Source organism: Bos indicus x Bos taurus, chromosome 7, assembly GCF_003369695.1.
Source record: "Bos indicus x Bos taurus breed Angus x Brahman F1 hybrid chromosome 7, Bos_hybrid_MaternalHap_v2.0, whole genome shotgun sequence".
In the NCBI taxonomy this organism is placed as follows: domain Eukaryota; kingdom Metazoa; phylum Chordata; class Mammalia; order Artiodactyla; family Bovidae; genus Bos; species Bos indicus x Bos taurus.
Window position 1 is genome coordinate 75,282,321 of NC_040082.1, and position 26,307 is coordinate 75,308,627.

General features: G+C 38.1%; 1 long non-coding RNA gene and 1 pseudogene across 1 annotated transcript in view; one reads left to right on the forward strand and one right to left on the reverse strand.

Annotated features, from left to right (window-relative positions):
- Nucleotides 1-26,307, reverse strand: part of LOC113896617 — a 233,463-nt gene that overhangs the window by 157,139 nt on the left and 50,017 nt on the right. The window lies entirely within an intron of this gene.
- On the forward strand, nt 25,393-26,262 carry LOC113896616 (annotated as a pseudogene).

The following is a 26,307-nucleotide window of genomic DNA, read 5'->3' on the forward strand; positions in this document are numbered from 1 at the left end:
TACAGAGCCTGTGCTCTAGACTCCGTGAGTCACACCTAATAAGCCCATGTGCTGCAGCTACTGAAGCCCGAGTGCCCCAGGGCCCGTGCTCTACCGCAAGAGAAGCCACCACAGTGACAAGCTTGCCCACCACAATGAAGACCCAACAGAGCCAAACATTTTCTAGAAGATCACAGTTTACTAATGAAACATCTCCTACCTTCTCTAGATAGGAAAAAAAAAAAATGAGTTTCTGAAAGTCTAGGTTGCATTAGCATGCAAAAAAAAGATGCAGAAGATCTGTGCAGCTTCCTAGCATTGTCCACACTGTTCTGCTTCTTCACCATTCTGACTTGTCTAAAGAAAGAGCTACTGGTATCTTTTGTTCTGTTTTATTTCTCTTCTGTACAAACTCTCTGGAAAATGCCAATGAGAGACACCAATCTCAATTTCATTTCTTTCATAAAATTTTCAATTATACCAAATTCCATAACTTGCTTTTACCCATTTCACTCATGCAGAGAAAAACCAATTTTTCTTTTGACCCACTACTAAAGTTAAATGTACATAGTAAGTGAATTTAAAAAAAATTAAAAATTTTATTCACAGGTTACTTCAGAACCTCATGAGCTTAGCCATTAAATCTTGATAGATTCTGGTTCCACTATATCCACATTTGTGTGTTCCTTAGGATTTAATTTCAGTTAATAAATCAGGTTTCCACTCAGTCATTGAGAAGCCTCTGACAATACCATCAACTCTGTCTTCCTGAACAATTCAGCCCTTGATTTCAGCAGAGTGAAATAAAACATCATTTGTTCTGTACCAAAGGTGTTCAAACATATTTTTAACCAAAATAAAAACAGATAATATGACAGAAATAACATGTTATGGTCACAGTCCAATATTCTGTCCTTGTGTTCTGGTCCACCTATTTTTCTAAAATTACAGCAACTTAACAAACACTATTATAACACTGTCAAGGTAAAAAACAATGAAATAAAGACTGAGCACAAAAAATGAAATAATGACAGAATGTTCCTAAGACTGATTTTCACTACAGTTCTCCAAGCCTTAGTTAATGTGAATTTTCTTAAGTTAATATTTATTTCCATGTTCTAATACTAGCCAGGATAATCAGACAACAAATTAAATAATATCTGTCCTATAAACTGGGCTTCCCTGGTGGCTCAGATGGTAAAGGGTTTGCCTGCAATGTGGGAGACCTGGGTTCGATCCCTGTGCCGGGAAGATCCCCTGGAAAAGGAAATGGCAACCCACTCCAGTACTCTTGCTTGGAAAATTCCATGGACAGAGGAGCCTATAAACAAGAGCCTGGCCATACCAAATATCCACATAGACATAGAAAACTAGCTTATGGTTAGCAAAGGGGAAAGAGAAGTTTAGGATTAAAATATACATACTGCTGCTGCTGCTGCTGCTGCTAAGTCGCTTCAGTTGTGTCCAACTCTGTGCAACCCCATAGACAGCAGCTCACAAGGCTCCCCCATCCCTGGGATTCTCCAGGCAAGAACACTGGAGTGGGTTGCCATTTCCTTCTCCAATGCATGAAAGTGAAAAGTGAAAGTGAAGTCGCTCAGTTGTGTCCAACTCTTAGTGACCCCATGGATAAGCAGCCTACCAGGCTCCTCCGTCCATGGGATTTTCCAGGCAAGAGTACTGGAGTGGGGTGCCATTGCCTTCTCAAAATATACACACTACTGTATATGAAATAGATAATCAACAAGAGCCTATTGTATAGCACAGGAAACTCTACCCAATATCTTGTAATTATCTACAATGGAAAATAACCTAAAAAAGAATATAACTGAATCACTTTGCTGTACACCTGAAACTAACACAACATTGTAAGTCAAATATACATCAATAAAAAAAAAACAATATATTATATGTATAGTTTCTGGAATGAATGTATAAAAAGGAAAAAATTACAATTCATATATTAAAATGTCACATTTGCAAATAATTTACCAGAAGACTGTCATACCTGAATTTCACTACACAGAGAACTCTCTCAGACTGTCTTAAAATCAAAGACAAAAATAAATTATAAATACCAAAGTAATATAAAATAAAGTAAAATTACAATTCTATTTGAAAGAGATTAATTGTGAATTAAATGCCAAATTACTCAGTTCAGTTCAGTCGTACAGTCATGTCTGACTCTTTTGACCCCATGGACTGAAGCATGCCAGGCTTCCCTGTCCATCACCACTCTGGGAGCCCACTCAAACTCATGTCTATCACATCGGTGATGCCATCCAACTATCTCATCTTCTGTCGTCCCCTTCTCCTCCCTCCTTCAATCTTTCCCAGCATCAAGATCTTTTCAAATAAGTCAGTTCTTCGCATCAGGTGGCCAAAGTATTGGAATTCCAGCTTCAGCATCAGTCCTTCCAAAGATTATTCAGGATTGATTTCCTTTAGGAGTGACTGATTGGATCTCCTTGCAGTCCAAGGGCCTCTCTAGAGTCTTCTCCAACCAACACCACAGTTCAAAAGCATCATTTCTTCGGCGCTCAGCTTTCTTTATAGTCCAACTCTCACATCCCTACATGACTATTGGAAAAACCATAGCTTTGACTAGACAGACCTTTTTTGGCAAAGTAATGACTCTGCTTTTTAGTATGCTGTCTAGGTCAGTCACAGCTTTTTTTCCAAGAAGCAAGCGTCTTTTAATATCATGACTGCAGTCACCATTTGCAGTGATTTTGGAGCCCCCAAAATTAAAGTCTGTCCACTGTTTCCATTGTCTCCCCATCTATCCGCCATGAAGTGATGGAACCAGATGCCACGATCTTAGTTTTCTGAATGTTGAGTTTTAAGCCAACTTTTTCACTCTCCTCTTTCACTTTCATCAAGAGGCTCTTTAGTTCTTCCTTGCTTTCTGCCATAAGGGTGGTGTCATCTGCGTATCTGAGGTTATTGATATTTCTCTCAGGAATCTTGATTACAGCTTGTGCTTCATCCAGCCTGGCATTTCTCATGATGTACTCTGCATAGAAGTAAAATAAGGAGGGTAACAATATACAGCCTTGATGTACTCCTTTCTCAATTTGGAACCAGTCTGTTGTTCAATGTCTAGTTCTACCTATTGCTTCTTGACCTCCATATATATTTCTCAGGAGCCAGATCAGGTGGTCTGGTATACCTATCTCTAAGAATTTTCCACAGTTTACTGTTATCCACACAGTCAAAGGCCTTGGTGTAGTCAATAAAGCAAAAGTTGATGTTTTTCTGGAATTTTCTTACTTTTTTGATGATCCAGTGGATGTTGGCAATTTGATCACTGGTTTCTCTGCCTTTGCTAAATCCAGCTTGAACATGTGGAAGTTCACAGTTCATGTACTGTTGAAGACTGGCTTGGAGAATTTTGAGCATTACTTTGCTAGCATGTGAGGTGACTGCAATTGTGTAGTAGTTTGAACATTGTTTGGCATTGCCTTTCTTTGGGATTGGAGCAAAAACTGATCTTTTCCAGTCCTGTGGCCACTGCTGAGTTTTCCAGATTTGCTGGCCTATTGAGTGCAGTACTTTCACAGCATCATCTTTTAGGATTTGCAATAGCTCAACTAGAATTCCATCACCTCTTCTAGCTTTTTTCTTGTGATGCTTCCTAAGGCCCACTTGACTTCACATTTCCGGATGTCTGGCTCTAGGTGAGTGATCACACCATCATGGTTACATGGGTCATGAAGATCTTCTTTGTATAGTTCTTCTGTGTATTCTTGCCATCTCTTCTTAATATCTTTTGCTTCTGTTAGGTCCACACCATTTCTGTCCTTTGAATTTAACTCAGATGACCATTATATCTACTACGGTGGGCAGGAATCCCTTAGAAGAATGGAGTAGCTATCATAGTCAACAAAAGAGTCCAAAATGCAGTACCTGGATACAATCTTAAAAATGACAGAATGATCTCTGTTCATTTCCAAGGCAAACCATTCAACATCACAGTAATCCAAGTCTATGCCCCAATCAGTAATATTGAAGAAGTTGAAGTTGAACAGTTCTATGAAGACCTACAAGACCTTCTAGAACTCATACCCAAAAAACATGTCCTCATCATTATAGGGGACTGGAATACAAAAGTGGGAAGTCAAGAGCTACCTGGAGTAACAGACAAATTTGGCCTTGGAGTACAAAACAAAGTAGGTCAAAGGCTAACAGAGTTTTGCCAAGAGAACACACTGGTCATAGCAAACACGCTCTTCCAACAACACAAGAGAAGATTCCACACATGGACATCACCAGACTGTCAAATAAGATTAATTATAGTCTTTTCAGCCAAAGACAGAGAACCTCTACACAGTCAGCAGAAACAAGACCAGGAGCTGACTGTGGCTCAGATCATGAACTCCTTAATGCCAAATTCAGACTTAAATTGAAGAAAGTAGGGGAAATACTGCAGAAGGCAACAGCACCCCACTCCAGTACTCTTGCCTGGAAAATCCCATGGACAGGAGAATCTGGTAGGCTGCAGTCCATGGGGTCGCTAGGAGTCAGACGTGACTGAGTGACTTCACTTTCACTTTCCACTTTCATGCACTGGAGAAGGCAATGGCAACCCACTCCAGTGTTCTTGCCTGGAGAATCCCAGGGACGGGGGAGCCTGGTTGGCTGCCGTCTCTGGGGTCTCACAGAGTTGGACACGACTGAAATGACTTAGCAGCAGCAGGGAAAACCACTAGACCATTCAGGTATGAGCTAAATCAAATCCATTTATGATTATACAGTGGAAGTAAGAAATAGATTCAAGAAATTAGATCTGATAGAGTGCCTGAAGAACTATGGATGGAGTTTTGTGACTTTGTACAGGAGTTAGTGATCAAGACCATCCCCAAGAAAAAGAAAGGCAAAAAGGCAAAACAGTTGTCTGAGAAGGCCTTACAAATAGCTGAGAAAAGAAAGAGAAGTGAAAGGCAAAGGACAAAAGGAAAGATAAACCCATTTGAATGCAGAGTTCCAAATAGCGAGTTGAAATAAAAAAGCCTTCCTCAGTGATCAATGCAAAGAAATAGAGGAAAACAATAGAATGGGAAAGACTAGAGATCTCTTCAAGAAAATTAGAGGTATCAGGGGAACATTTCATGCAAAGATGAGCAAAATTACTAGCACTTTTGAAATAATTGAAATAAATTTTATCATCTGGTATGTACAGTAAGGTTACTTACCTCAAAACAAAACAAACAAGTATGAAAGGAGAAATTAATAATAACAATAATAGTGGGAGACTTTAATACCCCACTCACACCTATGGATAGATCAACTAAACAGAAAATTAACAAGGAAACACAAATTTTAAACGATACAATAGACCAGTTAGACCTAATTGATATCTATAGGATATTTCATCCCAAAACAATGAATTTCACCTTTTTCTCAAGCGCACATGGAACCTTCTCCAGGATAGATCACATCCTGGGCCATAAATCTAGCCTTGGTAAATTCAAAAAAATAGAAATCATTCCAAGCATCCTTTCTGACCACAATGCAGTAAGATTAGATCTCAATTACAGGAGAAAAACTATTAAAAATTCCAACATATGGAGGCTGAACAACACGCTGCTGAATAACCAACAAATCACAGAAGAAATCAAAAAAGAAATCAAAATTTGCATAGAAACGAATGAAAATGAAAACACAACAACCCAAAGCCTGTGGGACACTGTAAAAGCAGTCCTAAGGGGAAAGTTCATAGCAATACAGGCATACCTCAAGAAACAAGAAAAAAGTCAAATAAATAACCTAACTCTACACCTAAAGCAACTAGAAAAGGAAGAAATGAAGAACCCCAGGGTTACTAGAAGGAAAGAAATCTTAAAAATTAGGGCAGAAATAAATGCAAAAGAAACAAAAGAGACCATAGCAAAAATCAACAAAGCCAAAAACTGGTTCTTTGAAAGGATAAATAAAATTGACAAACCATTAGCCAGACTCATCAAGAAACAAAGGGAGAAAAATCAAATCAATAAAATTAGAAATGAAAATGGAGAGATCACAACAGACAACACAGAAATACAAAGGATCATAAGAGACTACTATCAACAATTATATGCCAATAAAATGGCCAACGTGGAAGAAATGGACAAATTCTTAGAAAAGTACAACTTTCTAAAACTGGACCAGGAAGAAATAGAAAATCTTAACAGACCCATCACAAGTACGGAAATTGAAATTGTAATCAAAAATCTTCCAGCAAACAAAAGCCCAGGTCCAGACAGCTTCACAGCTGAATTCTACCAAAAATTTAGAGAAGAGCTAACACCTATCCTACTCAAACTCTTCCAGAAAATTGCAGAGGAAGGTAAACTTCCAAACTCATTCTATGAGGCCACCATCACCCTAATACCAAAACCTGACAAAGATGCCACAAAAAGAGAAAACTACAGGCCAATATCACTGATGAATACAGATGCAAAAATCCTTAACAAAATTCTAGCACTCAGAATTCAACAACACATTAAAAAGATCATACACCATGACCAAGTGGACTTTATCCCAGAGATGCAAGGATTCTTCAATATCCACAAATCAATCAATGTAATACACCACATTAACAAATTGAAAAATAAAAACCATATGATTATCTCAATAGATGCAGAGAAAGCCTTTGACAAAATTCAACATCCATTTATGATAAAAACTCTCCAGAAAGCAGGAATAGAAGGAACATACCTCAACATAATAAAAGCTATATATGACAAAACCACAGCAAACATTATCCTCAATGGTGAAAAATTGAAAGCATTTCCTCTAAAGTCAGGAATAAGACAAGGTGCCCACTTTCACCATTACTATTCAACATAGTTTTGGAAGTTTTGGCCACAGCAATCGGAGCAGAAAAAGAAATAAAAGGAATCCAAATTGGAAAAGAAGAAGTAAAACTCTCACTATTTGCAGATGACATGATCCTCTACATAGAAAACCCTAAAGACTCCACCAGAAAATTACTAGAACTAATCAATGATTATAGTAAAGTTGCAGGATATAAAATCAACACACAGAAATCCCTTGCATTCCTATACACTAATAATGAGAAAACAGAAAGAAATTAAGGAAACAATTCCATTCACCATTGCAATGGAAAGAATAAAATACCTAGGAATATATCTACCTAAAGAAACTAAAGACCTATATATAGAAAACTATAAAACACTGGTGAAAGAAATCAAAGAGGACACTAATAGATGGAGAAATATACCATGTTCATGGATTGGAAGAATCAATATAGTGAAAATGAGTATACTACCCAAAGCAATCTATAGATTCAATGCAATCCCTATCAAGCTACCAACAGTATTCTTCACAGAGCTAGAACAAATAATTTCACAATTTGTATGGAAATACAAAAAACCTCGAATAGCCAAAGCTATCTTGAGAAAGAAGAATGGGACTGGAGGAATCAACCTACCTGACTTCAGGCTCTACTACAAAGCCACAGTTATCAAGACAGTATGGTACTGGCACAAAGACAGAAATATAGATCAATGGAACAAAATAGAAAGCCCAGAGATAAATCCACGCACCTATGGACACCTTATCTTTGACAAAGGAGGCAAGAATACACAATGGATTAAAGACAATCTCTTTAACAAGTGGTGCTGGGAAATCTGGTCAACCACTTGTAAAAGAATGAAACTAGAACACTTTCTAACACCATACACAAAAATAAACTCAAAATGGATTAAAGATCTAAACATAAGACCAGAAACTATAAAACTCCTAGAGGAGAACATAGGCAAAACACTCTCTGACATACATCACAGCAGGATCCTCTATGACCCACCTCCCAGAATATTGGAAATAAAAGCAAAAATAAACAAATGGGACCTAATTAAACTTAAAAGCTTCTGCACATCAAAGGAAACTATTAGCAAGGTGAAAAGACAGTCTTCAGAATGGGAGAAAATAATAGCAAATGAAGCAACTGACAAACAACTAATCTCAAAAATATACAAGCAACTCCTACAGCTCAACTCCAAAAAAATAAATGACCCAATCAAAAAATGGGCCAAAGAACTAAATAGACATTTCTCCAAAGAAGACATACAGATGGCTAACAAACACATGAAAAGATGCTCAACATCACTCATTATCAGAGAAATGCAAATCAAAACCACTATGAGATACCATTTCACACCTGTCAGAATGGCTGCGATCCAAAAGTCTACAAGCAATAAATGCTGGAGAGGGTGTGGAGAAAAGGGAACCCTCTTACACTGTTGGTGGGAATGCAAACTAGTACAGCCACTATGGAGAACAGTGTGGAGATTCCTTAAAAAACTGGAAATAGAACTGCCTTATGATCCAGCAATCCCACTGCTGGGCATACACACTGAGGAAACCAGAAGGGAAAGAGACATGTGTACCTCAATGTTCATCACAGCACTGTTTATAATAGCCAGGACATGGAAGCAACCTAGATGTCATTCAGCAGGTGAATGGATAAGAAAGCAGTGGTACATATACACAATGGAGTATTACTCAGCCATTAAAAAGAATACATTTGAATCAGTTCTAATGAGGTGGATGAAACTGGAGCCTATTATACAGACTGAAGTAAGCCAGAAAGAAAAACACCAATACAGTATACTAATGCATATATATGGAATTTAGAAAGATGGTAACAATAACCCTGTGTACGAGACAGCAAAGGAGACACTGATGTATAGAACAGTCTTACTCTGTGGGAGAGGGAGAGGGTGGGAAGATTTGGGAGAATGGCATTGAAACATGTAAAATATCATGTACGAAACGAGTTGCCAGTCCAGGTTCGATGCATGATACTGGATGCTTGGGGCTAGCGTGCTGGGACGACCCAGAGGGATGGTATGGGGAGGGAGGAGGGAGGAGGGTTCAGGATGGGGAACACATGTATACCTGTGGTGGATTCATTTTGATATTTGGCAAAACTAATACAATTATGTAAAGTTTAAAAATAAAATAGTAGTTGGGAAAAAACAAACAAACAAACAAAAAAATCTAGGAAATAGGAATGAGACTGTCCTAATGAGAGTTCATCTTGCTGTTTAAAACAAACTTGTAACAAAAAAAATCAAAACAAATTCAGATATAAATTTATCTAAGGAAGCAAAATAAAGCCAGTAAGACTCAGTTGTCACCTGCTTTGACACTTAAAGAAAGAGTTTCTCCTTTTGAGAGAATTTATCAAGATGTAAGGAGTTCGTCAAGGCTGTATATTGTCACCCTGCTTATTTAACTTCTATGCAGAGTACATCATGAGAAACACTGGACTGGATGAAACACAAGCTGGAATCAAGATTGCCGGGAGAAATATCAATAACCTCAGATATGCAGATGACACCACCCTTATGGCAGAAAGTGAAGAGGAACTAAAGAGCCTCTTGATGAAAGTGAAAGTGGAGAGTGAAAAAGTTGGCTTAAAGCTCAACATTCAGAAAACGAAGATCATGGCATCCGGTCCCATCTGAGTGAACTCTGGGAGTTGGTGATGGACAGGGAGGCCTGGCGTGCTGCAATTCATGGGGTCGCAAAGAGTCGGACACGACTGAGTGACTGATCTGATCTGATGTGATGTTTACAGTGATTATTCTCACATTCATGTTCAAAAAAAAAAATGGGGGAAATGAGCAAATTATAGGACAATTCCTGTTGTAATACACACCCACTAGACACCCCCTGGAAAAGTCTTTCTTCTGAATCCATGTACACCACTTCCTGCTGATTACACTGATATGCCCACAGGGAAAGAGAAAGTGAGAACATCACAGATGATAAAATTCTCATGCCTGTGTAGTACTAAGTTAACAAAGTTGAAATTTGAATCTCATATGGTATTAACTCTATTTCCTAACTATATGTCTTCAGAAAGCAGGAATATTTGGACTTACTTATCATTAAAACTGCTATTACCTTGGCAAAGTCTGAGACATGGCATATTCTCAGTAAATATTTTCTGTCCTAGAGAATTTTAAGAATGTGCAATCCAAACTCCTTCATAATAACTTAGTCCATGGTAGTGCTATTTGCTTAATATACTTAATATTTTGCTTAATATTTTCTCTTAATATATAAAAGAATATCTGGTTTAAATTATCAGTTGTGAGATAAGGCAATAAAATGAGTTCAATGTAGAGAAAAGAGTCTTGAAGGGCAGACAAAATCATATTTTAGGATCCATAGGGTTAAGTACCAGATAATGAAAAATGGAAAACTGATAATATAATGGGTGCAAACACCTAAATATTGTCGTGACATTGAAAAAGCCTATGCTAGTATTTACTGAATGTGTTACAGAACTGGTGGACAAAAATGACTTGAGAAGTGCTATGCATCTAAACTACACCAATGGTTTTGAGTGACCATAAGTATTTCTCCAAATGGAGTGAGAGTCGATAGGAATTCCTAGCTCCAAATTGGCTTATTTCTCCAACATTTGAAATAAAGATTAGTGATTTTAGAAATTTACAAGGAAATAAATTTTAACTTTAACCCTAAAAAAGTTTATATTAAAATTTAACACTTATCCCTCCTATAATGGGGCTTCCCAAGTAGCTCAGCTGGTAAAGAATCCACCTGCAATGTGGGAGACCTGGGTTCCATCCCTAGGTTGGGAAGATCACCTGGAGAAGGGAACAGCTACCCACTCCAGTATTCTGGCCTGAAGAATTCCATGGAATATATAGTCCATGGGGTCTCAGAGTCACAACTGAGACACTTTCACTTTGGGCTTCCCAGGCGGCACTAGTGGTAAAGAACCCTCCTGCCAATGCAGGAGACGTAAGAGATTCGGGTTTAATCCCTGGGTTGAGAGGATCCCCTGGAGGAGGGCATGGAAACCCACTCTAGTATTCTTGCCTGGGAAATCCCATGGACAGAGAAGCCTGGTGGGCTACAGCCCATAGGGTTACAGAGAGCTGGACACAGCTGAGCAACTGAACATGCACGTATGGCATTAGAAGATGTTCTAGTTTCATTCTTTTACGTGTAGCTGAACAATTTCCCCAGTATAAGTGTAACAGTTAGTAAAAGACAGTTATGCTCTGGCTGGGGCTTCCCAGGTAACACAGTGGTAAAGAATCTGCCTGTCAATGCAGGAGACATAAGAGATGCTGGTTTAATCCCTAGGTCAGGAAGATCCCCTGGAGAAGGAAATGGCAACCTATTCCAGTATTCTTGCCTGGAGAATCCCATGGACAGAGGAACCTGGTGGGCTACAGTCCCTGGGGTCCCAAAGAGTGGACACAACTAAAGCAACTTAGGACAGCACACAAGCCTCCAAAAAAAGAAGGAAAAAATAAGACCGTTTGTACCTGTAATCTAAAGTGTCTTATGTAAAGCAAAACACAAAATATACTGGTTATAATTCCAGTATATTTGAATGAGTCTCATGAAAACAGCTATGCAAATTATAATTGAGAAAACTAAAGAATACATAATGAATCTAAAAAATAGAGTTTCAGTTCTAATAAAATGTCAATCAATAGTAAAACTGTTGGATCCTTTGGTCAAGATCAACCCTGAAAGAATTAGAGATTGAAAAAACACACATATAAACACCCTGAAATCTCCAGAATAATAAAATTTATGTTGAACTATTATTTATGTGTGTGAGTACAGAAGGCTTAGGGCAGGGGTTAGAGAGGGGAGGAGTGGCATTGATCTGAGATTAGGGGTGGGAAGTCCACTGATAGAGAAGTGCTAGAACTCATGTTTTCAAAGAAAATAGTCATTTTATGGCCATATAACGGCTATTATTCTTCCTACCAAGACAAAACCGATTTCCTGACATTCCTCCGTTACCTTCATGGTGGTACTCTATTCCCCTGCTGCTGCTGCTGCTGCTAAGTCACTTCAGTTGTGTCCGACTCTGTGCGACCCCATAGATGGCAGCCCACCAGGCTCCCCTGTCCCTGGGATTCTCCAGGCAAGAACACTGGAGTGGGTTGCCATTTCCTTCTCCAATGCATGAAAGTGAAAAGTGAAAGTGAAGTCGCTCAGTCGTGTCCGACCCTTAGCGACCCCGTGGACTGCAGCCTACCAGGGATTTTCATGGGATTTTCATTTTCCATGGGATTTTCCAGGCAAGAGTACTGGAGTGGGGTGCCACTGCCTTCTCTGACTCTAATTCCCCTAGTTATTTATATTTGTAGAGTTATTCCTTTAGAAGAAAATCTATGTTCCCAGAAACTTAGCTCAATCAAATTGACCAAATACTCTCAGTACTTCCTCTTTCTGTATTCAGTTTTTCATTTACTTCTATTTAATTCTCCCTCATGCGAAGAGTTGACTCATTGGAAAAGACCCTGATGCTGGGAGGGATTGGGGGCAGGAGGAGAAGTGGACGACAGAGAATGAGATGGCTGGATGGCATCGCCGACTTGATGGACATGAGTTTGGGTAAACTCCAGGAGTTGGTGATGGACAGGGAGGCCTGGCGTGCTTATATTCATGGGGTTGCAAAGAGTCAGACATGACTGAGCGACTGAACTGAACTGAACTGAATTCTCCCTTATCTCAATGCATATTCATACTCTTTAGCAAAATTAGTTCTAGCTTATATTTTCTTCCACTGTGTGTGTGTGCTCAGTCACTTCAGTCATATCAAACTGTTTGCAACCCTTATGATCATTACTTGTGCTCAAATACTAATTATTGGTTCTTTATAAAATATGAACTCCAAAAATGCATATTTGAATTGCATGTTTGTAAATATATGTGTATATATCTTCTACAGCATAATGGCAAAAATCTATTACAGGAGTAATGACAGGACCTATTCAGAAGCTTTGTACACAAACTCTCCATTACTCACATTAATGTGAGAGGCAGATGCAGATGTCAAAATAATGAAATATATAAGTAATCAAGTACAGTTGCTGAGCAATTCTCTTAAAAAGCATTTTAAAACATTATGCTATTCATTGTTTTGTCTCTGGCTTCTCTTTTTCCAATAGTGTACATACTCAGAGGTAAAAATTAAATATATACACCAAAGACTTAAAACATGTAAAACAATTTTTAAAGAGGTTAGGAAAGTGCTTAATTTGATGCATCAAACTCTTCAGGCTTGATATGACTCAAAGTGCTTGAGATACATCTAAAAACCAACGAAATGACAAGTGAATGAAGCAAAAACTATTATAATGAAAATTATTTTAAACCATGAAAAAACAAATTTGACATTACACTTCTATTTGATTAAAGTCTTCAAACTACAAACCAACTAGGTGACAAGTGAATCTATCCCGTCATGCGGAGCTATTCAAAAATCTCCTCATGATTTCCCCTGAAAAACTCCAGACAGATATTTACCAAAGTCCAGAGAAGTCTTCATGTTGATGTATGGCAAAACCAATACAATATTGTAATTAGCCTCTAATTAAAATAAATAAATTTAAATTAAAAAACAAAAAGTCCAGAGAAGTCTGTACTCAGAATAAAAAAATCTCAAAGTAGTAAAAGTTACTATGCCTTCTTCTACAACATACTTTCTTCTTGAATAAAACCTATAATTTAATTTCAAGGGTTCAGCTTTTCTCTGTTGCTTAAGGAAAGTGGGTAAAGGTGCTGTTGAAAGGAAAGTCTTGAGAGTCATTACACATCCACCCGTAGCCTCATTAAGTAGCAACACATCTAATGCCTTCACTGGCTTGTCACCCCAGAGGTTTTCTTGTCTCACATACATTTTCACGCAGCCGAACTGCCATCTCAGTGCACTGCACCAAAGGCACTGCTAGTTTCTACCATGTTTTCAACATCCAACATTGTAATTCACAACCAGGTTTACCACTCATCCTGGCTTCCATGCCAGGCTTTCAAACCCCCACCAAGACACCACGAGTCTCTTCCCACCCAACAAGCACACTTTGAATAATAACTGAGCAAATTAAGGTATTTTTTTTTTCTATTTGAGTCTTAAGATGATTTAAAAACATATAAAACCATAATCAAATTCATGAATAGTAGTTCTATAGTTAAGCTTTCAAAACTCAGCTGATTTAAATGTATCTAAAGGATCCCTGTTTCTTCTAGTACATAAAACCCTTCCCAACTTTACCCCTAGCTCTATGTGCAGACCTGTTTCCAGTCACTACTTACACATGTAAACTTTTCATGCAAACCCTAACACACTCATGACTGTCACTTTATGACTGTGTGCCTTGATCCCTGTCATTCTCTCTGCTGGTGAATCCTTATCCCTCTGTTTTCTTACTTGGCAAACTTGTACTCATTTTAAGACCCAGCTCAAAATTCATCCCAATCTACAACTTTGGCCAAATGTCCAGCCAACTTTTAGTCAGGAAAAAAAAAAATCCTCTTTTAGTCAGAAAAAAAAATCTCAGATATTCCCTTACAAATCTTTACAAACAGTTCTGTTACAGCACTAGGCATGCTGTATTCTATTCTAGTTTTGTGTATTGATCTTACTAGAATCTTCACATTTAACATTTTAATGGACATTTGTCATTTGGGGGCTGCTTGGCATCCAAACACCTTTCCTCTTTGGGGTAGGGTTGTCAGAATTGGCAAAAACAAACACAGGAAACATAACTAAACCACCACATACCAAAAAATAACTGCCATTTATTCCATAATTTAGTCTTATTTTAAATCTTGGTATACATTAATTTAAAAAATAAAATCATGCTATTTCCATTTTTAAGCAATAAGTTTAAATTTCAAGATTCAAACATATCACTAAGATCCATCATTTGAAGAAGCAATTGAAATTATCGGTGTGATCAATATCAACAAGAAATAATTTATATCATCTTCATTTCATTTATATATCATCATTTATATCATCTTCATTTCAAAAACCTGTTTCCCATTGACACCCAGAATACTCCAGTGAAAAACCAATCCTATAGAGGCTGTCCATTTCTTCTCCAACACACTGAAAAGAAATATGAACACTGATAATAATGTCACCATATACATAGTTTTCACTATTTAATATTATTGAATGAAGAGAAAGAAAAGGTGTCCAATCGGCAATCTTCTACCTAGCCATGAATGCAATTCCTTCCTATACAAATGACAAACTCTGCCATACCAATCTCAGAACACTTTTAGTACTCTGCAGCATAGCTTAAATATTTAATCATTTATTAATACAATTTAAAAAAATCTTTCTGTGGCATTATATTTAATGATGACCAAAACAGAGTCACTGAGTACTTTCCACTCAAAAACTCACTGTGTATTTACCAGATGTGTATTCTTGTTCAGCCCATCACTGGTGGGTAAGTGTTGAAATTGCTTTGTATTTAGTAAGTACATGATAATAAGAACCTTTCTAAATCACATACCCTTGTGTTAAGCAACATCCAATAGTGTTATTTGATTTTAAAATTATAAATTTTCAAATTTCATTCTCAACATGAATTATCCACGCATTTCATTTCAGTTGCACAGTCATGTCTGACTCTGTGATCCCACAGACTGCAGCACACCAGGCTTCCCTGTCCATCATCAATTCACAGAGCTTGCTCAAACTCACATCCATCGAATAGGTGACGCCATCCAACCATCTCATCCTCTGTAATCCCCTTGTCCTCCTGCCTTCAGTCTTTTCCAACATCAGGGTCTTTTCCAATGAGTCAGTTCTTCGCATCAGGTGGCCAAAGTATTGGAGCTTCAGCTTCAGCTGAACATTCATTGAAGGACTGTGAATATTCAATGAATGAATATTCAGAGTTGATTTCTTTTAGGATTGACTGTTTGGAACTCCTTGTAGTCCAAGGGACTCTCAAGGGTCTTCTCCAACACCACAGTTCAAAAGCATCAATTCTTCAGCACTCAGCTTTCTTTATAGTCCAACTGTCACATCCATACATGACTACTGGAAAAACCATAGCTTTGACTAGATGGACCTTTGTTGGTCAAGTAATGTCTCTGCTTTTTAATAAGCTTTCTAGGTTGGTCATAGCTTTTCTTCCAAGGAGCAAACATCTTTTTATTTCATGGCTGCAGTCACCATCTGCAGTGATCTTGGAGCCCAAGAAAATAGTCTGTCCCTGTTTCCAGTGTTACCCCATCTATTTGTCATTAAAAGATGGGACTGAATGCCATGATCTTCATTTTTTGCATGTTGAGTTTTAAGTCAGCTTTTTCACTCTCCTCTTTCACTGTCATCAAGAGGCTCTTTAGTTCTTCTCTTTCTGCCATAAGGGTGGTGTCATCTGCTTATCTGAGGTTATTGATATTTCTCCCAGCAATCTTGATTCCAGTTTGTGCTTCAACCAGCCTGGCATTTCACATGATATACTCTGCATATAAATTAAATAGGCAGGTGACAATATACAGCCTTGACATACTCCTTTCCCAATTTGGAACCAGTCCATTGTTCCATGTCCAGTTCTAACTGTTGCTTCTTTGACCTACATACAGATTTCTCAGGAGGCAGGTAAGGTGATATGATATTTCTATCTCTTTAAGAATTTTCCACAGTTTGTGATCCACATAGTCAAAGGCTTTGGCTTAGTCAATAAAATAGAAGTAGATGTTTTTCTGGAACTTTCTTGCCTTTTCTATGATCTAACAGATGTTGGCAATTTGATCTCTGGTTTCTCTGCATTTTCTAAATCCAGCTTATACTGGTTTATAATCTTACCCCCAATATTAGGACTCAAGCCTTTTTTTTTTAGGTAGGGAGAACAATACAGTAACAACAACAACAAAAAATCTCACAGTAGAGGTTCATTAAAATTTTTAAAATAGCCTACCATATGATCCAGCAATTCCACTCCTGGGTATATATGCAGAAAAGAAACTAATTCAAAAATATATACCCAACCTAATATTCATAGCAACACTATTTACAATAACCAAGACATGAAAGTAACCAGGTGCTTGTCAACATATGACTGGATTAAAAAGAAATGATACACACACACACAGACACACACATACATACACTATGTGTTACAGTGGATTATTACTCAGCCTTAAAAAAAGAATGAAATACTGTCATTTCCAGCAATGTGAATGGACCTAGAGAATATTAAGCTTGGTAAAATGTCAGACAGAGTAAGACAAATACTATTATATGATCTCATATTCCACATATAAATGTAGAATCTAAAAAAATAATACAAATGAGTGTAAACACACAACAGAAACAGACTCATAGAAAACAAACCTGTGGTTACCAAAAGGGAGAAAGAAGGAGGAGGGACAAATTAGGGGTATGGAATTAACAAAGTATTATATATAAAACTGAGAAGCAACAAGGCTTTACTGTGTAACACAGGGTATTATGCCCAGTATCCTGTAATAATCTGTAATAGGAAAACAATCTGCAAAATACTGAATCAGTACATTACACATCTGGAACTAGCACAATATTGTAAAGCAACTACACTTCAATTAAAGTATTGCACAGTAAATTTACTATCTTCTTCAACTGAATAACGAGTTAATAATTTCTTATGTAAACTTTTGTTAAGCTCCCCCAAACTTGGAGTTTCAGGTTTCCAGTTTCATCAATTTCCTTTTGCTTCCTTTTCTTGCTTCCAAAATTGTGATCATTGTGCTCTGACACCTTGGAGACCTCAGCAGTTCTCTGAATAAACATAATTTTAGTTTTATTCTTGTCCTAGAAGAATCTGGTTTGACTGATTTACCAATACTTTGAAGACAGGATCACGATAATTTGGCATCTTGTCAATATTTGATAGAATTATAGAAATAAGTATGTTGCAGATCCTATAAAATCACATTCCCACATATCCATCTAAATGTTCATTGTATTTGGTTGACCAAAAAGTTTGTTCAGGTTTTTCCATCTCATCTTATGGAAAAAAACATGAAAGAACATTTCAGCCAAACCTATATCTGTTACCTGCAATTTCTTCTTTTGGCTGTATATGTGAACTTACTGCATTTGATTAATTTTTTGAGAACATATAGATGTATTTCTATATCCACATGATTTTGAGAGGATATATTTACTTATAATTTTATTATGGCTTTTATGCTTTTGTAAAACATTTTAATCAATTTTTCATGAATTGGAGCTCAAATGCACAACTGTAAAAATAAAACCTGAACTCAACTTTAAGCAATAAGTAAATGATGTACAAATACTTAACCCCAAGATGAACTGATCAATTTATGTGCACGTAGCACATTATGAGGCTGTTAAAAAAAAATACTGAAATTTCTGAAAATCTAATAATTAACCTTCTATTCAAAAACAGTGGAATATATATAAACAAAATTATGCCTTTTTTGAATTTATTTCTAATTGGAGGATAATTATTTTACATTATTGTGCCTGGATTCTGCCATACAACAATGTGAATCAGCCATAAGTATAAATATATATATATATATATATATATATATATATATATCCTCTTCCTCTTAAATTTCTCCACCACTATCCCCACTCCATCCTATCCCTCTAAGTTGTCAGAGCACTGGGTGGAGCTCCCTGTATTATACAGAAACTTTCCATTAGCTATCTCTTTTACATGTGGTAACGTATATGTTCCAATGCTACTCTCAATTCATCCCACTCTTTCCTTACCCACTATGTCCAAAGTCTGTTCTCTATGTCTGCATCTCTATTCCTGCCCTGAAAATAGGGTCATCAGTATCATTTTTCTAGATTCCATATATATATACATATATATATGTTAATACATGAAATCTGTTTTTCTCTTTCTTACTTCACTCTGTATGCTGTGCTGTGTTTAGCCACTCAGTGCTGTCTGACTCTTTGTGACCCCATGGACTATAGCCAGCCAGACTCCTCTGTTCATGGGGATTCTCCAGGCAAGAATACTGTGGGTTGCCATGCCTTCCTCCAGAGGATCTTTCCAACCCAGGGATTGAACCCACTTCTCTCACACTATAGGTGGAATACCTGGGTTCTTAACCACCTGAGCCACCAGGGAAGCCCATGAATACTCAAGTGGGTAACCTATCTCTTTTCCAGGGGATCTTTCTGACCCAGGGATCAAACTGGCATTTCTGGCATTGCAGGCAGATTCTTTACCAACTGAGCAACCAGGGAAGTCCCCATTCTGTATAACGGGCCCTAAATTCATCCACCTCACTAGAACTGACTCAAAAGTGTTCCTTTTTATTGCTAAGTAAAATTATATATACACACATCTTCCTTATCCACTCATCTGTTGACAGACATCCAGGTTGCTTTCATGTCCCAGTTATTGTAAATAGTGCTGCTATGAACATTGGGGTACTTGTGTCTTTTCAGTTATGGTTTCCTCAAGGTATATGCTTAGTAGTGGGATTTCTGGGTCATATGGTAGTTTTATTCCTAGTTTTTAAGGAATCTCCACACTGTTCTCCATAGTGGCTGCATCAATTTACATTTCTACCAACAGTGCAAGAGGGTTCCCTTTTCTCCACAATCTCTCCAGCATTACTTATTTATAGATTTTTTTTATTATGGCCATTCTGATTCATGTGAGGTGATACCTCATTGTAGTTTTGATTTGAATTTCTCTAATAATGAGTCATGTGTTTGTTGGCCATCTAAATATCTTCTTTGAAGAAATGTCTGTTTAGGTCTTCCTTCCACTTTTGATTGAGTTGTTTTTCTGATATTTAGCTACATAAGTTGCTTATATATTTTGGAGACTAATCCTTTGTCAGTTGTTCCATTTGGAATAATTTCTCCCATCCTAAGGGTTGTCTTTTCATCTTGCTTATAGCCTTCTGTGCAAAAGTTTTTAATTTTAATTAGGCCCCACTTGTTTATTTTTATTTCCATTACTCTAGGAGGTGGGTAAAAAAGGATATTGCTGTGATTTATGTCAAAAATTGTTTTCCTACATTTTCATCCAAGAGTTTTATAGTTTCTGGCCTTACATTTAGGTCTTTCATCCATTCTGAGTTTATTTTTGTGTTTAGTGTTAGGAAGTGTTTTAATTTCATTCTTTTACACATAGCGTCCAGTTTTCCCAGCACCATTTATTGAAGAGGCTATCTTTTCTCCATTCACCAAGAACATAAAATTCTTGTCTAATTTGTCAAAGATAAGGTCCCCATATGTTCATGTGTTTATCTCTTGGTATTCTATATTGTTCCATTTTTATATACTTCTGTTTTTGTGCCATAACCATGCTGTCTTGATAATTGTAGCTTTGTGATATAGTCTGAAGTCTTCCAGCTCCATTTTTCTTTCTCAAGATTGCTTTGGCTATTTGGGGCCTTTCGTGTTTTCATACCAATTGTGATTTTTTTGTTTGTTTGTTTGTTTGTTTCAGTTCTGTGGAAAATGCCATTGGTAATTTTATACAGATTGCTTTGAATTTCTAGGTTGCTTGGGATAGTACTGTCATTCGTCATTTTCACAATCTTGATTCTTCCAATCCAAGAACATGATATATCTCTACATTTGTTGTGTCATCTTTCTCTCACCACTGTCTTATGGTTTGCTGTATTTAGGTCTTTTGTCTCCTTAGGTAGGTTTATACCTGGGTATTTTATTTTTTCTGTTACAATGCTGAATGGAATTACTTCCCTAATTTCTCTTTATGATTGTTCTTGTTAGTGTATAGGAATGCCAGGGATTTCTGTATATTAATTCTATATCCTGCAACCTTACTAAATTCATTGATTAGCTCTAGTCATTTTCCAGTGGCATCTTTAGGGCTTTCTGTGTATAGTATCATGTCATCTGCAAACAGTGAGAGTTTTACTTCTTTTTTTCTTATCTGGATTCCATTTCTTTTTCTTCTCTGATTGCTGTGGCTAGGACTTCCAAAACTATACTGAATAGTAATGGCAAGAGTGACACCTTTGTTATTCCTGATCTGAGAGGATATGCTTTCAGCTTTTCACCATTGAGAACAATGTTTACTGTCGCTCACAATATATGGCCTTTATTATGCTGAGGTATGTTCCTTCTGTGCCCATTTTCTGGACAGGTTTTATCATAAATGGGTATTAAATTTTGTCAAAACCTTTCTCTGCATCGAAATTATCATATGATCTGTATCTTTCAATTTGTTTATATGGTATATCACATTGATTGATTTGGGTATATTGAAGAATACTTGCATCCCTGTAATAAACTCCACTTGATCATGGTGTATGATTCTTTTAATGTGCTGGATTCTGTGTCCTAGTATTTTATTTCAGGATTTTGGGTCTTTAATTTTTTCTCTTTTCAAATAAGTTGACAGGCCAAAAAATATCACTAGGTATTCAAGAACTGCATGTTGATACACTTTGTTCCATACAGTAATACACATTACCAAAAAAGTGTTCCATAGTCAAATCTCTTTGGAAAATTCTGGGCTAAACAAAGTCTATCAGGTTTCTTTTCTGAAACTGTCCAAGAGCAAAAAATTAATTTGTGGTATTGCCTAAGCTTATTTTAGCACAAAGTCTTTCTTCCCTTCTTAGTGAAGTTTCCTTTGGAACACAGTTTTGGAAACAAATGTTTTATTTTGTTCCTTCAAACTCAGCTGGAGTTAAACAACTAGTGGTTCCAATGAATCTAAGATTTATATCTCCATGAAACAGTTCACAACCTGGGTAGGTGTGTCAATTAACTCTTTTTTGGAGTCCTCAGCTGAAAGAATGATGAAGCACCAAACAATTGATGTTTTTGAACTATGGTGTTGGAGAAGACTCTTGAGAGTCCCTTGGACTGCAAGGAGATCCAACCAGTCCATCCTAAAGGAGATCAGGCCTGGGTATTCATTGGAAGGACTGATGTTGAAGCTGAAACTCCAATACTTTGGCCACCTGATGCGGAGAGTTGACTCATTTGAAAAGACTCTGATGCTGGGAAAGATTGAGGGCAAGAGGAGAAGGGGATGACAGAGGATGAGATGGCTGGATGGCATCACTGACTCAATGGACATGAGTCTGGGTGATCTCCAGGAGGTGGTGATGGACAGGGGGGCCTTGCATGCTGCGATTCATGGGGTCGCAAAGAGTCGGACACGACTGAGAGACTGAACTGAACAGCTGAAAGATACTATCCATCAGTAACTCTTGAGTTACAGCTCTATGTGCTTCTCACATCTTTAGAATTTTGCATACTCCAGTTTTCTGAATCTTCCAGTAAAGGTATAGCTTAATTTTCTAGGCTCTCAGGTCTTTACATAGCTCCCAAAGCAGTGAGTTTACTTTCCTTGCTCTGCTTTATTACATTCATCCACTTACCAGTTACTTCATCCTAGCACTGATAGTACTTCAGCATCATAGAATTTTTTTATTCCTGTCTCCCTTTTTGGACTATATCTTCCACTTTATCTACTCAGATTCAATGCTTTCACAGCAAGTCATAGTATAAAAAGAAAAAGAAATCAATACTTTAAAGTCAAAGTGGATTTCTTCATCACAATGAATTCTGGTCCTGAGGAGACAGGCTCACATAGTGCAAAGGTAAGGTCATTCTGGGTTCAAATCCCAAAATTATTAGCTGGTGAACTTTATATAAATTTCTTACCCTTATTGAACATCAGTGTTCTCATATGTGAAATAGATATAATACCTAAATATAGCTTTGTGGTATAGGATATACTGAAAAAAATACAAAGTACATAATAATTGTTAATTACCCTCATCTGTTTCCTTAGGGCAATAAGTATTTGTGGAATTCAAAGTACTTCAACCTCATTCACCTCCTCCACCAAAAGAGAAGTTTAAACCAAATGATGTTAAAAGCCCTCAGATTTCTAGCACTCTGTGATTGTGAGCTTAAGGAATGTTCCTTTCGCCTCATCCGACAGCATGCAGCCACACGCCATTGCATGTAAGTGGGAGCCGCAGAAAGGTAAACACGGCATCTCGGAGGTCATCAGAGCAATTTCCTGGGTGCTCTTCCTTGGTGTCTCATGCTGAATTGTAGCCTTCTGTGGGCTTCTTTAAAAATTCCCCTTATAAATAGTCACAGAAATAGTTCACTTGAACTTCTTATTTCTCCTGGGTCACAAATGCTTCCCTGAAACCCAGGGATTTCCAGAGGTTGTATTAAAAACTCACATATTCAAGTAATGAATTTTGATCACTAGTTCCTGTGAATACTGATCAAAAATATTTGGGTCACTAGCCTTATAGATAATGACTGGATCTTCCATTTCTAACCAAGGGAGTTTCAAGAGTCTTCTTCAGTGGGATAAGCCTATATCATTCTATTTTAAGAATGAAAGTTTTATGTGTAAATCACTGAAATAAAACTGACTTCATTAGAGTTGTTGATGTGTATTTTCTTTTTTTTTTTTTGAAGCTCTTCCAATGGAATGGATAAATATAAATCTAACAGTGCTTTTATTGCTACACTTCTCTCTGAAATCATTGCCCAAAATGACAACTCTTTAGTGTAAAGTAACTGCAATGTTCTCTAATAACCCATATGATAGCTATTGTCTGTTCAATGCTGCCTTGAAAATTACATGGAAAATTAAGCCAATCCAACTAGCAAAGATATATTAATATAACCATTATACGTCTGACAAACTCACTCAAGCTAAAAATAATTAGCATTAAATCAATAAATTCAGGCTATTTACATAATTGTCCCAATCTTTTAGAAGTCTGCTTTGCCACTCCCTGTTCACTTTTTTTTCCACTAACATATTATAGCTAATTGGTTTTTAATTAACTTGCAAGTAAGTGATGCTTCTAAAAAAGATTGGAAACTACTCATTATTAATTATATCTAACATTTTTACACAAGTTCCATGTTTATATTGACTTGCACCATCTCATTAGGATCTTTTGATAACCATTCCTGATTTATAAATCAAAGAAGGCAGGGTTCAAAGAGACTGGACCATTTGTTCAATATCTCCCAGCTAATAAAAGATAGGACTGAGATAAAAACCCTGGGTCATCTGATTCCAATGTCTATTTTAGACACTGTCTCTCAATTAAAATGAAATGCATAGTATAAAAGTCCCTACTTCATGGAGTCTAGCTCCTCAAAATTGAGTTAATTTTACAGGGTATTAATGAAATTAGGTGACCATGAGAAATCTTGAGGCCTCTTGCCCTCTACACCTCCACACTACCAAATGCACTAATTCAATATCCTTAGCTATCTTTTTGACCTCTTGTCTTTCTGTAAAAAGCATGGATCTTCATACGGCCAGAGGCACAGGGTATGAGGGAAAAATCTTTGCAACAGGTACCTTTTTCATACCTTTTTCTATATGATTTTTGACATGCTTGCAGATTTCTAAGATGAGACCAATCTCCCTACTGCAACAGTCTGATCAAAGTCTCTGCTTGTCTATGTCTTATAAAGATTGTGACAACACTGACACTTTTAAGACTGCGATGTGTCAGGAAAAAAGAGGGAAGCTATTTGGAAAGTTAACTCTCCCACAGAATGACTTCTAGATTTCCACGGTGTACACAGGACAATGGCTCAACCAGAGAACACAGGCCTTTGCATATGCTCTTTGAATGGCCTAAGGCACAGGGCAATTTCAGCTATGTCTAAAGTTTGGAGTGTGGCACAAATCAAGGTTCCTCTCTATTTTTTTTTTTTTTTAGTCACTGATATGTGACAAATGATGAGATTTTCAGCATGAAATTTGCTATTGAGGTTTCCATCTTTCTTTATGATTTCTTATCAGGCCTTGCTATCCTTCAAGCCATAAATAAAAATGCAACTTTCATCTGCATTCAAACTGAGGTGGAAATATAAAAATTAAACATTTTCATTTTTTCCTGAGTATCAGTCACTCTCTGTGAGCTCGAAAACAGCAAGACAGACTTTCTGCTGCCTCTTCTCCAGAATGATTTCTCGGAAAGGCCATAAGAAAAGACTGACTTGTTATTAGCATATCTACAACACATATAATTTATAACTCTACCTACATATTCAGCATTGAAATGGAGTTCCCATGAGGCCTAAAAAAAAAGGAAGAAAAAAAGAAAGACAAAGAGGTTTCCTAACTGTAGCAGCTACAAACCAACAGCTAAAATAAAATACACCTGCACACTCTCAACATATTAATAACTTCTTAATTTCCATTAGAATCTGGAGGGTCCAATCATTGAAAAATAAAGGCTCAGTAAGAACAAAGTTATAGAAATATCTGTTTAGGTCACTAGGGCCCAGATGCCAGTGCTGAGTCAGTCCTCGAGGAGCTGGGGCCGAGGGTGGCCTGAACTTCCGGGAGTCACAGGCTCCTCGAGTTCAGAGCTGGGGATGTGGATGTACAGCGTGCGCCACCGGTGCCCAAGCACCCCTGCAAAGGAGTCCAGGCCTGGGAGCAGGGGACACCGAGGGTTGCACTAACGTCAGTGAGCCAAGATGCTCAGGTGTGACTGACACTTGTGACTTCACCCTTTGAAGCCTCAATTTTATCATCTGTAGAATGGACATAATGGAAGCTACCTCACAGGACTGTTGAGAGGATGAAATGAGACAATGCTTGTAGATCTCTTTGCAGGAGGGAGCCCTTTAGGCAGGACCTGGCAGGCAGAGCACCCCTGTGTCACTCAGGACCACAGGTGGCATGAAGACCCCAGTGGAGCTGGCCATCAGCCAGATGCAGGCCCTCCACATTCAGCACCGCTGCGCGGGCAGCTACCAGATCAAGGTTAGGCCGTCACATGTGGAAGAGACTTTGTTTGGCAGCCCTGCAGGCACCCGGCCCATACCACCAGACTTAGACACATCCTGGAGCAAGAAGGCCAACAGAACCAGAGGAGTGGGGACAGGGTGTCACAGGCATCAGGGCCAAGGGGAGCTGTGAATACACCTCCTCCAGTGGCAGCACCCCAACCCTCACACCAAGGAAGAACAAATACAGACTGATCAGGCAGACCCCTTCTTACTGCGATGAGTCTCTCTTCGGCTCATGACCAGAGAGCACCAGCTGGGAGGCCAAGTGGATGGTGAGGGGAGACACTGCAAAGCTCCATGCCCTCTTCTGGACAACCCCAGTTATCCCTAGGGGCAGCCATTCACCCTACCCCAAGGAGCCTCCAGTGTGAGCCGTTCACCCAGCTGGTCCCTCCAAGACAGAGTGCAGGGTGGTAGCCAGCTCCTGGAGGCTGTCTGTGAATGGGTTAGACACCCCTCGCCCTCTGAGGCAGGAGCATTCCCACTCCCTCACCCATCTTAATGTCCCTGGCACAGGTCACCACCCGCCAGTATCCCCTGCACAAATGGGCCTCAAGATCCCAGGCCTGCCCCTTCAGGGATCACCCGCCAGAGACCCCTGGCGACTCCCAGCACTCCTTCAGTCAGTGTTCCAGTGCCAGCTATGCCCCCCACCCCCACAGGGTGGAGCCACCCAGCAAGCAAAGCGCCCTTGGAAATGAGTTTCTTGGTCCTTTCTGTACATTTTCTGTGACCCCATGGGGTCA